General features: G+C 41.1%; 1 non-coding gene and 1 pseudogene across 1 annotated transcript; one reads left to right on the forward strand and one right to left on the reverse strand.

Annotated features, from left to right (window-relative positions):
- Window positions 1-4,469: 4,469 nt before the first annotated feature.
- LOC135028636 (U1 spliceosomal RNA) lies at window positions 4,470-4,632 on the forward strand. Its single transcript, XR_010224891.1, has one exon. It is a non-coding gene; the product is annotated as a U1 spliceosomal RNA (small nuclear RNA).
- Window positions 4,633-7,884: 3,252 nt separating this feature from the next.
- Window positions 7,885-8,063, reverse strand: LOC135028715 (U1 spliceosomal RNA; annotated as a pseudogene).
- Window positions 8,064-13,566: the final 5,503 nt, after the last annotated feature.

Raw genomic sequence — 13,566 nt, forward strand, 5'->3', positions numbered from 1 at the left:
TTTGTGGACACTTTTCAGAGAACAAATTTGTTATCATAAAAATAAAGCCAGAAAATGAAGAGCTGTTTAATCACTCAATTGGATTTTTCTGCCAGCATTTTTCTTTTTCTCTGCAACCCACTGCTAAATTGTGCTTCCTAGCTGTTTTTTTATAAAATCACTTAATCAAATCTAACTCTGATTACATCAGAGAAGGCCAGGTACCCTACACCATAAGAGAGGGTTTGCAATTTTGACTTGTCTACTTAAATATCACCAAAATCTGATCACAAGGTCAATTACGTCCCTGGGTGGGATTGAACCACCAACCTTTTGATTAATAGCTGAACACACTAACAGATTGCGCCACAGAGACACTTTGCAAAAAGTCCATACTGACAAAGACTAATAAGCATTCATCTAGAACGTTTCCTAGAAAAACTTTAAAAAGTCAATAATCTGGAGAGTTTTTGTAAGATGTTTCTTCCAGCAACCAATGAAGAAACACATTGGTACTTTCGCATGATGAGTGAGTGCTTCAGGATCTCTTGCACTTAAATGTGCAGCAGAGTATTGCAATGGAAGCATGCTGGGCCCATAACCCAGAGGTAGGCAGATTGAAACTATCCTTTGCTATATGCATTTTTTTTTTGTTCATTAAAGTAATCCAAAACTGGGATTGATATTTTAGCTTTTATTTTTACTTAAAGTACAATAACTTTTACCATTTTAATTTGTTTTAATAGTATATTGACAGTATTGTTTTCTTTCAAAAATCCACTTAATTTTCTTTACCCTATTAATAAAATGGTAATTGACAAAAACAAACTACATTGTCACCAGAAGAGCAATACAAAATGTACAAGTGATACATTAAAATCATCTTTCCAGCTTGAATTTCAATGATGCATTGGGGCAACGATTTTGTGAGAAACATCTTCACCCTTAAATAAAGATTTTCTTAATTCCTTACCTGTGTGCTAATTAGATATCACCTTGTTTTCACATTAAACAGACTTCCACATGAGAAAGCAGCAAGGATGCAGTGGCGTTAATGTTTCCTGGTGTCAACCTGTATTATTTCAGTAGATATTGAAATGAGGATGCATCTTGCTGCCTTTCCAATGAAGCAAGTTTAATTTAGTAATAGATGAAAAACCATCCCTACAAATATGTTAATCAGATACTTGGCTTTGTGGACACTTTTCAGAGAACAAATTAGTTAGCATAAAAATAAAGCCAGAAAATGAAGAGCTGTTTAATCACTCAATTGGATTTTTCTGCCAGCATTTTTATTTTTCTCTGCAACCCACTGCTAAATTGTGCTTCCTAGCTGTTTTTATAAAATCACTGAATCAAATCTAACTACATCAGAGAAGGCCAGGTACCCTACACCATAACAGGGGGTTTGAAATTTTGACTTGTCTACTTAAAGATCACCAAAATCTGATAACAAGGTCAATTAAGTCCCTGGGTGGGATTGAACCACCAACCTTTTGGTTAATAGCCTTACACACTAACTGATTGCGCCACAGCAACACTTTGCAAAAGTACATACTGACAAAGGCTAATAAGCATTCATCTAGAACGATTCCTAGAAACATTTTAAAAAGTCAATAATGTGGAGAGTTTTTGTAAGATGTTTCTTCCATCAACCAATGAAGAAACACATTGGTACTTTCCCATGATGAGTGAGTGCTTCAGGATCTTTTGCACTTACATGTGCAGCAGAGTACTGTAATGGAAGCATGCTGGGTCCATAACCCAGAGGTAGGCAGATTGAAACTATCCTCTGCTATATGCATTTTTTTTTTGTTAATTAAAGTAATCCAAAACTGGGATTGATATTTTTGCTCTTTTATTTTTACTTAAAGTACAATAACTTTTACCATTTTAATTTGTTTTAATAGTATATTGACAGTATTGTTTTCTTTCAAAAATCCACTTAATTTTCTTTACCCGATTATTAAAATGGTAATTGACAAAAACAAACTACATTGTCACCAGAAGAGCAATACAAAATGTACAAGTGATATATTAAAATCATCTTTCCAGCTTGAATTTCAATGATGCATTGGGGCAACGATTTTGTGAGAAACATCTTCACCCTTAAATAAATATTTTCTTAATTCCTTACCTGTGTGCTAATTAGATATCACCTTGTTTTCATATTAAACAGACTTTCACATGAGAAAACAGCAAAGATGCAGTGGCGTTAATGTTTCCTGGTGTCAACCTGTATTATTTCCGTAGATATTGAAATGAGGATGCATCTTGCTGCCTTTCCAATGAAGCAAGTTTAATTTAGTAATAGGTGAAAAACCATCCCTACAAAGATGTTAATCAGATACTTGGCTTTGTGGACACTTTTCAGAGAACAAATTTGTTATCATAAAAATAAAGCCAGAAAATGAAGAGCTGTTTAATCACTCAATTGGATTTTTCTGCCAGCATTTTTCTTTTTCTCTGCAACCCACTGCTAAATTGTGCTTCCTAGCTGTTTTTTTATAAAATCACTTAATCAAATCTAACTCTGATTACATCAGAGAAGGCCAGGTACCCTACACCATAAGAGGGGGTTTGAAATTTTGACTAGTCTACTTAAAGATCACCAAAATCTGATAACAAGGTCAATTACATCCCTGGGTGGGATTGAACCACCAACCCTTTGATTAACAACCAAACACACTAACCGATTGCGCCACAGAGACACTTTGCAAACTTCCATACTGACAAAGGCTAATAAGCATTCATCTAGAACGTTTCCTAGAAAAACTTTAAAAAGTCAATAATCTGGAGAGTTTTTGTAAGATGTTTCTTCCATCAACCAACGAAGAAACACATTGGTACTTTCCCATGATGAGTGAGTGCTTCAGGATCTCTTGCACTTACATGTGCAGCAGAGTACTGCATTGGAAACATGCTGGGCCCATAACCCAGAGGTAGGCAGATTGAAACTATCCTCTGCTATATGCATTTTTTTTTGTTAATTAAAGTAATCCAAAACTGGGATTGATATTTTTGCTCTTTTATTTTTACTTAAAGTACAATAACTTTTACCATTTTAATTTGTTTTAATAGTATATTGACAGTATTGTTTTCTTTCAAAAATCCAATTAATTTTCTTTACCCGATTATTAAAATGGTAATTAACAAAAACAAACTACATTGTCACCAGAAGAGCAATACAAAATGTACAAGTGATATATTAAAATCATCTTTCCAGCTTGAATTTCAATGATGCATTGGGGCAACGATTTTGTGAGAAACATCTTCACCCTTTAATAAAGATTTTCTTAATTCCTTACCTGTGTGCTAATTAGATATCACCTTGTTTTCACATTAAACAGACTTCCACATGAGAAAGCAGCAAGGATGCAGTGGCGTTAATGTTTCCTGGTGTCAACCTGTATTATTTCAGTAGATATTGAAATGAGGATGCATCTTGCTGCCTTTCCAATGAAGCAAGTTTAATTTAGTAATAGGTGAAAAACCATCCAAGAGCTGTTTAATCACTCAATTGGATTTTTTTGCCAGCATATTTCTTTTTCTCTGCAACCCACTGCTAAATTGTGCTTCCTAGCTGTTTTTATAAAATCACTGAATCAAATCTAACTCTGATTACATCAGAGAAGTCTAAATACCTAACACCATAACAGGGGGTTTGAAATTTTGACTTGTCTACTTAAAGATCACCAAAATCTGATAACAAAGTCAATTACATCCCTAGGTGGGATTGAACCACCAACCTTTTGGTTAATAGCCATACACACTAACTGATTGCGCCACAGCGACACTTTGCAAAATTACATACTGACAAAGGCTAATAAACAATCATCTAGAACGTTTCCTAGAAAAACTTTAAAAAGTCAATAATCTGGAGTGTTTTTGTAAGATGTTTCTGCCATCAACCAATGAAGAAACACATTGGTACTTTCCGATGATGAGTGAGTGCTTCAGGATCTCTTGCACTTACATGTGCAGCAGAGTACTGCAATGGAAGCATGCTGGGCCCATAACCCAGAGGTAGAAAGATTGAAACTATCCTCTGCTATATGCATTTTTTTTGTTAATTAAAGTAATCCAAAACTGGGATTGATATTTTTGCTCTTTTATTTTTACTTAAAGTACAATAACTTTTACCATTTTAATTTGTTTTAATAGTATATTGACAGTATTGTTTTCTTTCAAAAATTCACTTAATTTTCTTTTCTGTGTGCTAATTAGATATCACCTTGTTTTCACATTAAATAGACTTCCACATGAGAAAGCAGCAAGGATGCAGTGGCGTTAATGTTTCCTGGTGGTAGTGGGGGACTGTGTTTGTGCTTTCCTCTGGTCAGCTCTGGTAAAAGTCAGATTTCTTTGACTCAGATCTTCCTCTAGCCTTGTTCTTCTTTCGAGAGTTCCCTTGTGCTGCCTCAGTTGGATTTCCTTCACTTGACAGGGGGGTACCCGAGCAGCGACCTTCCCCAGCTCTAGCCCAACTCCTACTTACCTGCCAGGTGAGATACTATGATCATGAAGGTGCTTCTCCCAGGGAAAGGCTCACCCATTGCACTCTGGGTGTGCTGCTCCTGCGATTTCCCCAAATGTGGGAAACTTGACTGCATAATTTGTGTTTCCCCTGGTCGGCTCTAGTATAATTCAGATCTCTTTGTCTCAGGTCTCTCTCCAGCCTAGTTTGCTGTCTGTTTCCACTTCTCTTTTCTTAAACCGCTCCCTTCTATGCCCTTGCGCACCTTAATTAAATCTAACTCTGATTACGTCAGAGAAGGCCAGGTACCCTACACCATAAGAGGGGGTTTGAAATTTTGACTTGTCTACTTAAAGATCACCAAAATCTGATCACAAGGTCAATTACATCACTGGGTGGGAACCTTTTGGTTAATAGCCCATGTAAGTGCAAGAGATCCTGAAGCACTCACTCATCATGGGAATGTACCAATGTGTTTCTTACAAAAATTCTCCAGATTATTGACTTTTTAAAGTTTTTCTAGGAAACGTTCTAGATGAATGCTTATTAGCCTTTGTCAGTATGTACTTTTGCAAAGTGTCGCTGTGGCGCAATCAGTTAGTGTGTATGGCTATTAACCTAAAGGTTGGTGATTCAATCCCACAGAGGGACGTAATAGACCTTGTTATCAGATTTTGGTGATCTTTAAGTAGACAAGTCAAAATTTCAAACCCCCTCTTAAGGTGTAGGGTACCCGGCCTTCTCTGATGTAATCAGAATTAGATTTGATTAAGTGATTTTATAAAAAACAGCTAGGAAGCACAATTTAGCAGTGGGTTGCAGAGAAAAAAAATTATGCTGGCAGAAAAGTCCAATTGAGTGATTAAACAGCTCTTCATTTTCTGATTTTATGTTTATTCTAACAAATTTGCTCTCTGAAAAGTGTCCACAAAGCCAAGTCTCTGATTAACACCTTTGTAGGAATGGTTTTTCACCTATTACTGAATTAAACTTGCTTCATTGGAAAGGCAGCAAGATGCATCCTCATTTCAATGTCTACTGAAATAATACAGGTTGACACCAGGAAACATAAACGTCACTGCATCCTTGCTGCTTCCTCATGGGGAAGTCTGTTTAATGTGAAAACAAGGTGATATCTAATCAGCACACAGGTAAGGAATTAAGAAAATCTTTCTTTATGGGTGAAGATGTTTCTCACAAAATTGTTGCACCAAGGCATCATTGAAATTCAAGCTGGAAAGATGATTTTAATATATCACTTGTACATTTTGTATTGCTCTTCTGGTGACAATGTAGTTTGTTTTTGTCAATTACCATTTTAATAATCGGGTAAAGAAAATTAATTGGATTTTTGAAAGAAAACAATACTGTCAATATACTATTAAAACAAATTAAAATGGTAAAAGTTATTGTACTTTAAGTAAAAATAAAAGAGCAAAAATATCAATCCCAGTTTTGGATTACTTTAATTAATAAAAACAATGCATATAGCAGAGGATAGTTTCAATCTGCCTACCTCTGGGTTATGGACCCAGCATGCTTCCATTACAGTACTCTGCTGCACATGTAAGTGCAAGAGATCCTGAAGCACTCACTCATCATAGGAAAGTACCAATGTGTTTCTTCATTGGTTGATGGAAGAAACATCTTACAAAAACTCTCCACATTATTGACTTTTTAAAATGTTTCTAGGAAACGTTCTAGATGAATGCTTATTAGCCTTTGTCAGTATGTACTTTTGAAAAGTGTCGCTGTGGCGCAATCAGTTAGTGTATAAGGCTATTAACCAAAAGGTTGGTGGTTCAATCCCACCCAGGGACAAAATTGACCTTGTTATCAGATTTTGGTGATCTTTAAGTAGACAAGTCAAAATTTCAAACCCCCTCTTATGGTGTAGGGTACCTGGCCTTCTCTGATGTAATCAGAGTTAGATTTGATTAAGTGATTTTATAAAAAAAACAGCTAGGAAGCACAATTTAGCAGTGGGTTGCAGAGAAAAAGAAAAATGCTGGCAGAAAAATCCAATTGAGTGATTAAACAGCTCTTCATTTTCTGGCTTTATTTTTATGCTAACAAATTTGTTCTCTGAAAAGTGTCCACAAAGCCAAGTCTCTGATTAACACCTTTGTAGGGATGGTTTTTAACCTATTACTAAATTAAACTTGCTTCATTGGAAAGGCAGCAAGATGCATCCTCATTTCAATGTCTACTGAAATAATACAGGTTGACACCAGGAAACATTAAAGCCACTGCATCCTTGCTGCTTTCTCATGTGGAAGTCTGTTTAATGTGAAAACAAGGTGATATCTAATTAGCACACAGGTAGGGAATTAAGAAAATCTTTATTTAAGGGTGAAGATGTTTCTCACAAAATCGTTACCTCAATGCATCATTGAAATTCAAGCTGAAAAGATGATTTTAATATATCACTTGTACATTTTGTATTGCTCTTCTGGTGACAATGTAGTTTGTTTTTGTCAATTACCATTTTAATAATAGGGTAAAGAAAATTAAGTGGATTTTTGAAAGAAAACAATACTGTCAATATACTATTAAAACAAATTAAAACGGTAAAAGTTATTGTACTTTAAGTAAAAATAAAAGAGCCAAAATATCAATCCCAGTTTTGGATTACTTTAATTAACAAAAAAAATGCATATAGCAGAGGACAGTTACAATCTGCCTACCTCTGGGTTATAGGCCCAGCATGCTTCCATTGTAGTCCTTTGCTGCACATGTAAGTGCAAGAGATCCTGAAGCACTCACTCATCATGGGAAAGTACCAATGTGTTTCTTCATTGGTTGATGGAAGGAACATCTTACAAAAACTCTCCAGATTATTGACTTTTTAAAGTTTTTCTAGGAAACGTTCTAGATGAATGCTTATTAACCTTTGTCAGTATGTACTTTCGCAAAGTGTCTCTGAGGCGCAAACAGTTAGCGTGTTCAGTTGTTAACCAAAAGGTTGGTGGTTCAATCCCACCTAGGGACGTAATTGACCTCGTTATCAGATTTTGGTGATCTTTAAGTAGACAAGTAAAAATTTCAAACCACCTCTTATGGTGTAGGGTACCTGGCCTTCTCTGATGTAATCAGAGTTAGATTTGATTAAGTGATTTTATAAAAAAAACAGCCACGAAGCACAATTTAGCAGTGGGTTGCAGAGAAAAAGAAATATGCTGGCAGAAAAATCCAATTGAGTGATTAAACAGCTCTTCATTTTCTGGCTTTATTTTTATGCTAACAAATTTGTGCTCTGAAAAGTGTCCACAAAGCCAAGTATCTGATTAACACCTTTGTAGGGATGGTTTTTCACCTATTATTAAATTAAACTTGCTTCATTGGAAAGGCAGCAAGTGATGTCATCCAAGCAGTGGGTCAAAGTTGGCTTCAAACCTCGTCTGCTTATGAAAAGAGAAAAGGGGTATGCAGGGCATGGCGGCCTTTTGCGGTGCTTGGATGACCCCTAGTTCGCATTAAATAATGCAGTCGAGTTTCCCACATTTGGGGAAATCACAGGGGTCAGCATACCCAGAATGCAATGAATGAACCGCACCCTGGGAGAACAGTCTTCATGACCATGGTATCTCCTATGCAAAATAAGTATGATTTGGGATAGGGCTGGGGAGGGCCGCTGCTCAGGCACATCTCTGTCAAGTAAAGGAGATTCAACTGAGGCAGCACAAGGGAACTCTCATCTGGGGACAACAACTGCAGAGAGAACACATATTTTCAGATGAACATGGGAGGGCAGAAGGCTGCCTAATACTGAAGCACCCCCAAACAACAAACCAAATGCAACAACTAGTGCAAGCATTCCTGGGGGAAGGCCTGCAGCAGATGGATTTGCATATGGCGATGTCATCCAAGCAGTGGGTCAAAGTTGGCTTCAACCCTCGTCTGCATATGAAAAGAGAAAAGGGGCGTGCAGGGCATGGCGGCCTTTTGCGGCACTTGGATGACCCCTAGTTCGCATTAAACACCTCCACCCTCCGTCGGTGTGGGGCTCATGTTGGATATGCCCCAGCCCCTGAAGCATTCAAGCTGATTTCTTGCAGCAGCTGGGCACTGTAACAGCTCCAGAGCTGCTCTGTAAGGCAAGTAAAAGGGTGTGGGCCCTGCAGCACTACCTGTAGTTCGCATTGTGCGAGACCCCTAGTTCGCATTAAACACCTCCACCCTCCTTCGGTGTGGGGCTCATGTTGGCCATGCCCCAGCCCCTGAAGCATTCACGCTGATTTCTTGCAGCAGCTGGGCACTGTAACAGCTCAAGAGCTGCTCTATAAGGCAAGTAAAAGGGTGTGGGCCCTGCAGCACTACCTGTAGTTTGCATTGTGCATTGGAAGGCACAAAGTAAGCAGACGGGAGGAGAAGTCAGGATAGTGCACAAGGGTATAGACGGGAGGGGCTCAAGAAAAAAGAAGTGGAAACAGACAGCAAACTAGGCTTCCAATGCACAATGCAAACTACAGGTAGTGCTGCAGGGCCCACACCCTTTTACTTGCCTTACAGAGCAGCTCTGGAGCTGTTTAATCACTCAATTGGATTTTTCTGCCAGCATAATTTTTCTCTTACGTCCTAGAGGATGCTGGGGACTCCGTAAGGACCATGGGGGATAGACGGGCTCCGCAGGAGACATGGGCACTTAAAGAAAGACTTTAGATCTGGGTGTGCACTGGCTCCTCCCTCTATGCCCCTCCTCCAGACCTCAGTTTACTACTGTGCCCAGAGGAGACTGGGTGCTTTTCAGGGAGCTCTCCTGAGTTTCCTGACAGAAAGTATATTTGTTAGATTTTTTTATTTTCAGGGAGCCTGCTGGCAACAGACTCCCTGCATCGAGGGGCGGAGGGGAGAGATGCACACCTACTTCTGTGAGTTGATAGGCTCTGCTTCTTAGGCTACTGTACAGCATTAGCTCCAGAGGGATCGGTACGCAGGTCTCACCCTCGCCGTCCGTCCCAGAGCCGCGCCGCCGTCCCCCTCGCAGAACCGGAAGATAGAAGCCGGGTGAGTATGAGAAGAAAAGAAGACTTCAGAGCCGGCGGAAGACTTCATGATCTTCACTGAGGTAACGCACAGCAGTAAAGCTGTGCTCCATTGCTCCCATACACCTCACACACGGCAGTCAGTGTAAGGGTGAAGGGCTCAGGGGAGACGCCCTGGGCAGCAATATAGACCTCTCTTTGGCAAAATAAATATATATGCAGCTAGGCACTGTATATATATATATATAAGAGCCCCCGCCATTTTTTTACTATATTTGAGCGGGACAGAAGCCCGTCGCTGAAGGGGTGGGGCTTCTCCCTCAGCACTCACCAGCACCATTTTCTCCACAGCACCGCTGAGGGGAAGCTCCACGGACTCTCCCCTGCTTATACCACGGTAGAAAGAGGGTCTTAAAGAAGAGGGGGGCACATAATTAGGCGCATATATATATGGAAATACAGCGCTACTGGGTAAACATAAAATTATTGTGTTTTTTTCCTGGGTCATATAGCGCTGGGGTGTGTGCTGGCATACTCTCTCTCTCTGTCTCTCCAAAGGGCCTTGTTGGGGAACTGTCCTCAGATAAGAGGATTCCCTGAGTGTATGGTGTGTCGGTACACGTGTGTCGACATGTCTGAGGTAGAAGGCTCTCCTAGAGAGGAGCAGGAGCAAATTAATGTGGTGTCTCCATCGACAACGCCGACACCTGACTGAATGGATATGTGAAATGTTTTATGTGCTAATGTAAACTTATTACACAAGAGATTAGACAAAGCTGAAGCTAGGGAACAGTCAGGGAGTCAACCCATGCCTGTCCCTATGTCGCAGGGACCTTCGGGGTCTCAAAAGCGCCCACTATCCCAAATAGTTGACACAGATACCGACACGGATTCTGACTCCAGTGTCGACTACGATGATGCAAAGTTACAGCCAAAATTGGCTAAATGTATTCGATATATGATTATTGCAATAAAAGATGTTTTGCACATCACAGAGTCCCCTGTCCCTGACACGAGGGTACACATGTATAAGGGAAAGAAACCTGAGATAACCTTTCCCCCCTCACATGAGTTGAACGAATTATGTGAAAAAGCTTGGGAATCTCCAGACAAAAAGCTGCAGATTCCCAAAAGGATTCTTATGGCGTATCCTTTCCCGCCAATGGACAGGATACGGTGGGAATCCTCCCCTAGGGTGGATAAAGCATTGACACGCTTATCCAAAAAGGTAGCGCTGCCATCCCAGGATACGGCTACCATCAGGGACCATGCTGACCGCAAGCAGGAGGTTACCCTAAAGTCCATTTACACACATTCTGGTACCTTACTCAGACCGGCAATTGCGTCGGCCGGGGTTGTAGCGCGGTGGCAGCATGGACAGATACCTTATCAGCAGAGATTGAGACCCTAGATAAGGATGCTATGTTATTGACCATAGGGCATATAAAAGATGCTGTCCTATATATGAGAGATGCTCAAAGTGACATTAGTCTACTGGGTTCTAGAATAAACGCTATGTCGATTTCTGCTAGACGAGTCCTATGGACCCGGCAATGGACAGGTGATGCCGACTCAAAAAGGCATATGGAGGTTTTACCTTACAGGGGTGAGGAATTGTTTGGGGAAGGTCTCTCGGACCTAGTCTTCACAGCTACAGCTGGTAAATCAAATTTTTTGCCTTATATTCCCTCACAGCCTAAGAAAGCACCACATTATCAAATGCAGTCCTTTCGATCACAGAGAAACAAGAAAGTACGAGGTGCGTCCTTTCTTGCCAGAGGTAAGGGCAGAGGGAAGAAGCTGCACAACACAGCTAGTTCCCAGGAACAGAAGTCCTCCCCGGCCTCTACAAAATCCACCGCATGACGCTGGGGCTCCGCTAAAGGAGTCCGCCCAGTTGGGGGCACGTCTTCGAGTTTTCAGCCACATCTGGGTTCATTCGCAGGTGGATCCCTAGGCAATAGAAATTGTTTCTCAGGGTTACAAGCTGAAATTCGAAGAGGTGCCTCCTCGCCGGTTTTTCAAATCGGCCCTACCATCTTCTCCCCAGGAAAGGGAGATAGTGTTAAATGCAATTCACAAATTGTATCTTCAACAGGTGGTGGTCAAGGTTCCCCTGCTTCAACAAGGAAAGGGAAATTATTCGACCCTGTTTGTAGTCCCAAAACCGGACGGTTTGGTCAGACCCATATTAAATTTAAAATCCCTGAACCTATACTTGAAAAGGTTCAAGTTCAAGATGGAATCGCTAAGAGCGGTCATCGCCAGCCTAGAAGGGGGGGATTTTATGATATCTCTGGACCTTCATGTACTCATTTATCCACCTCATCAGGCGTACCTAAGATTTGCGGTACAGTATTGTCATTACCAATTTCAGACGTTGCCGTTTGGTCTCTCCAGAATTTTCTCCGAGAATTTTCACCAAGGTAATGACGGAAATTATGGTGCTCCTGCGAAAGCAAGGTGTCACAATTATCCCGTACTTGAACGATCTCCTCATAAAAGCGAGATCAAGAGAGCAGTTGCTGAACAGCGTATAACTTTCACTGAAGGTGTTACAGCAACACGGCTGGATTCTCAATATCCCGAAGTCGCAGTTGGTTCCTACGACTCGTCTGACTTTGCTTGGGCATTATTCTGGATACGGACCAGAAAAGGGGTTATCTTCCGATAGAAAAGGCCCAGGAACTCATGACTCTGGTCAGGAACCTATTGAAACCAAAACAGGTGTCAGTGCATCACTGCACTCGAGTCCTGGGAATGATGGTGGCATCATACGAGGCCATTCCCTTTGGCAGGTTCCATGCGAGGATCTTGCAATGGGACCTACTGGACAAGTGGTCCGGGTCACATCTACAGATTCATCAGTTGATCACCCTGTCCCCCAGGGCCAGGGTATCTCTCCTGTGGTGGCTGCAGAGTGCTCACCTTCTAGAGGGCCGCAGGTTCGGCATTCAGGACTGGATCCTGGTGACCACGAACGCGAGCCTCCGAGGTTGGGGAGCAGCCACACAGGGAAGAAATTTCCAAGGTCTTTGGTCAAGTCAGGAGACTTGTCTTCACATCAACATCCTGGAGCTAAGGGCCATATACAACGCCCTATGTCAAGCGGAGACCTTACTTCGCGACCAACCAGTTCTGATCCAGTCAGACAACGTCACCGCAGTAGTTCATGTAAACCGCCAAGGCGGCACAAGGAGCAGAGTGGCGATGGCGGAAGCCACCAGAATTCTTCGCTGGGCGGAGAATCATGTAAGCTGTCAAAGTCAGAAAAATATCACGATGCACACTGCCATATTTGCACCTCATATGTGTCCCTGCTGCGCATGCGTGCGCTCTCCCGTGCGTGCGCATACTCGCTGTTGCGGGCACCCGCAGGCGCACGGTATGCGCATTTACGGTAGAGATTGTGTGCGTCTAGCGGGCAACTCTTTCGTTACATATTTTCACCATATAATGCATTTTGTAGATTATGGTCCCTTTGATAGATTCTGAAAGTTTAGTTAATGTAGTATGTTCCTGGACAGAGAGATCCCTCATTGTTTGATACGAAGGGTCAGACAGGAGTAATACAGTGGTGTTTAGTATCCATCGGAAGAGTATTTAATTAGCAATATTCCGGTGTTGGTTTGAAGCGGATCAATCGCTCGTGCGAATAGTTATGGACATAAGAAGTTTATGAACATTTACTGTATTTGCACTTACTTATCCATGCGGCGGGAAACCCAGTTTCCCTCCCACCTGAGCTGTTGGAAATAGTCACAGCCCACCTGTATGAATCAACCTATGACCTTTTGTTATAATGCAAAGACGAATTCCTGTGTCCAATGAACAATGAGATTGTAGGGACCATTGAATTGTATTGTGTGTGGGGCATAAATAGACAGGCCGATCACATCCAGCACTCACTCTTCATCGGTTATCATTGCTGAAAATCGGGAGCTGGATGTCCAGAGGCGCATGCGATCGTTTCCTTTGTGCGTAAGTTTTCTCCGTAATCATATTGTCTTTTCTTGTTATTATGGGCCATATCTTTCTCTCTCGCTCTTCTCTTTCTCTCATTTTCTCTTAAACGTACTTGTATTGTATTTACTGTGTAGTTACCTGGTTAGTTAGTCTATGTTA

This window comes from Pseudophryne corroboree, unplaced genomic scaffold, assembly GCF_028390025.1.
Source record: "Pseudophryne corroboree isolate aPseCor3 unplaced genomic scaffold, aPseCor3.hap2 scaffold_480, whole genome shotgun sequence".
NCBI lineage: Eukaryota > Metazoa > Chordata > Amphibia > Anura > Myobatrachidae > Pseudophryne > Pseudophryne corroboree.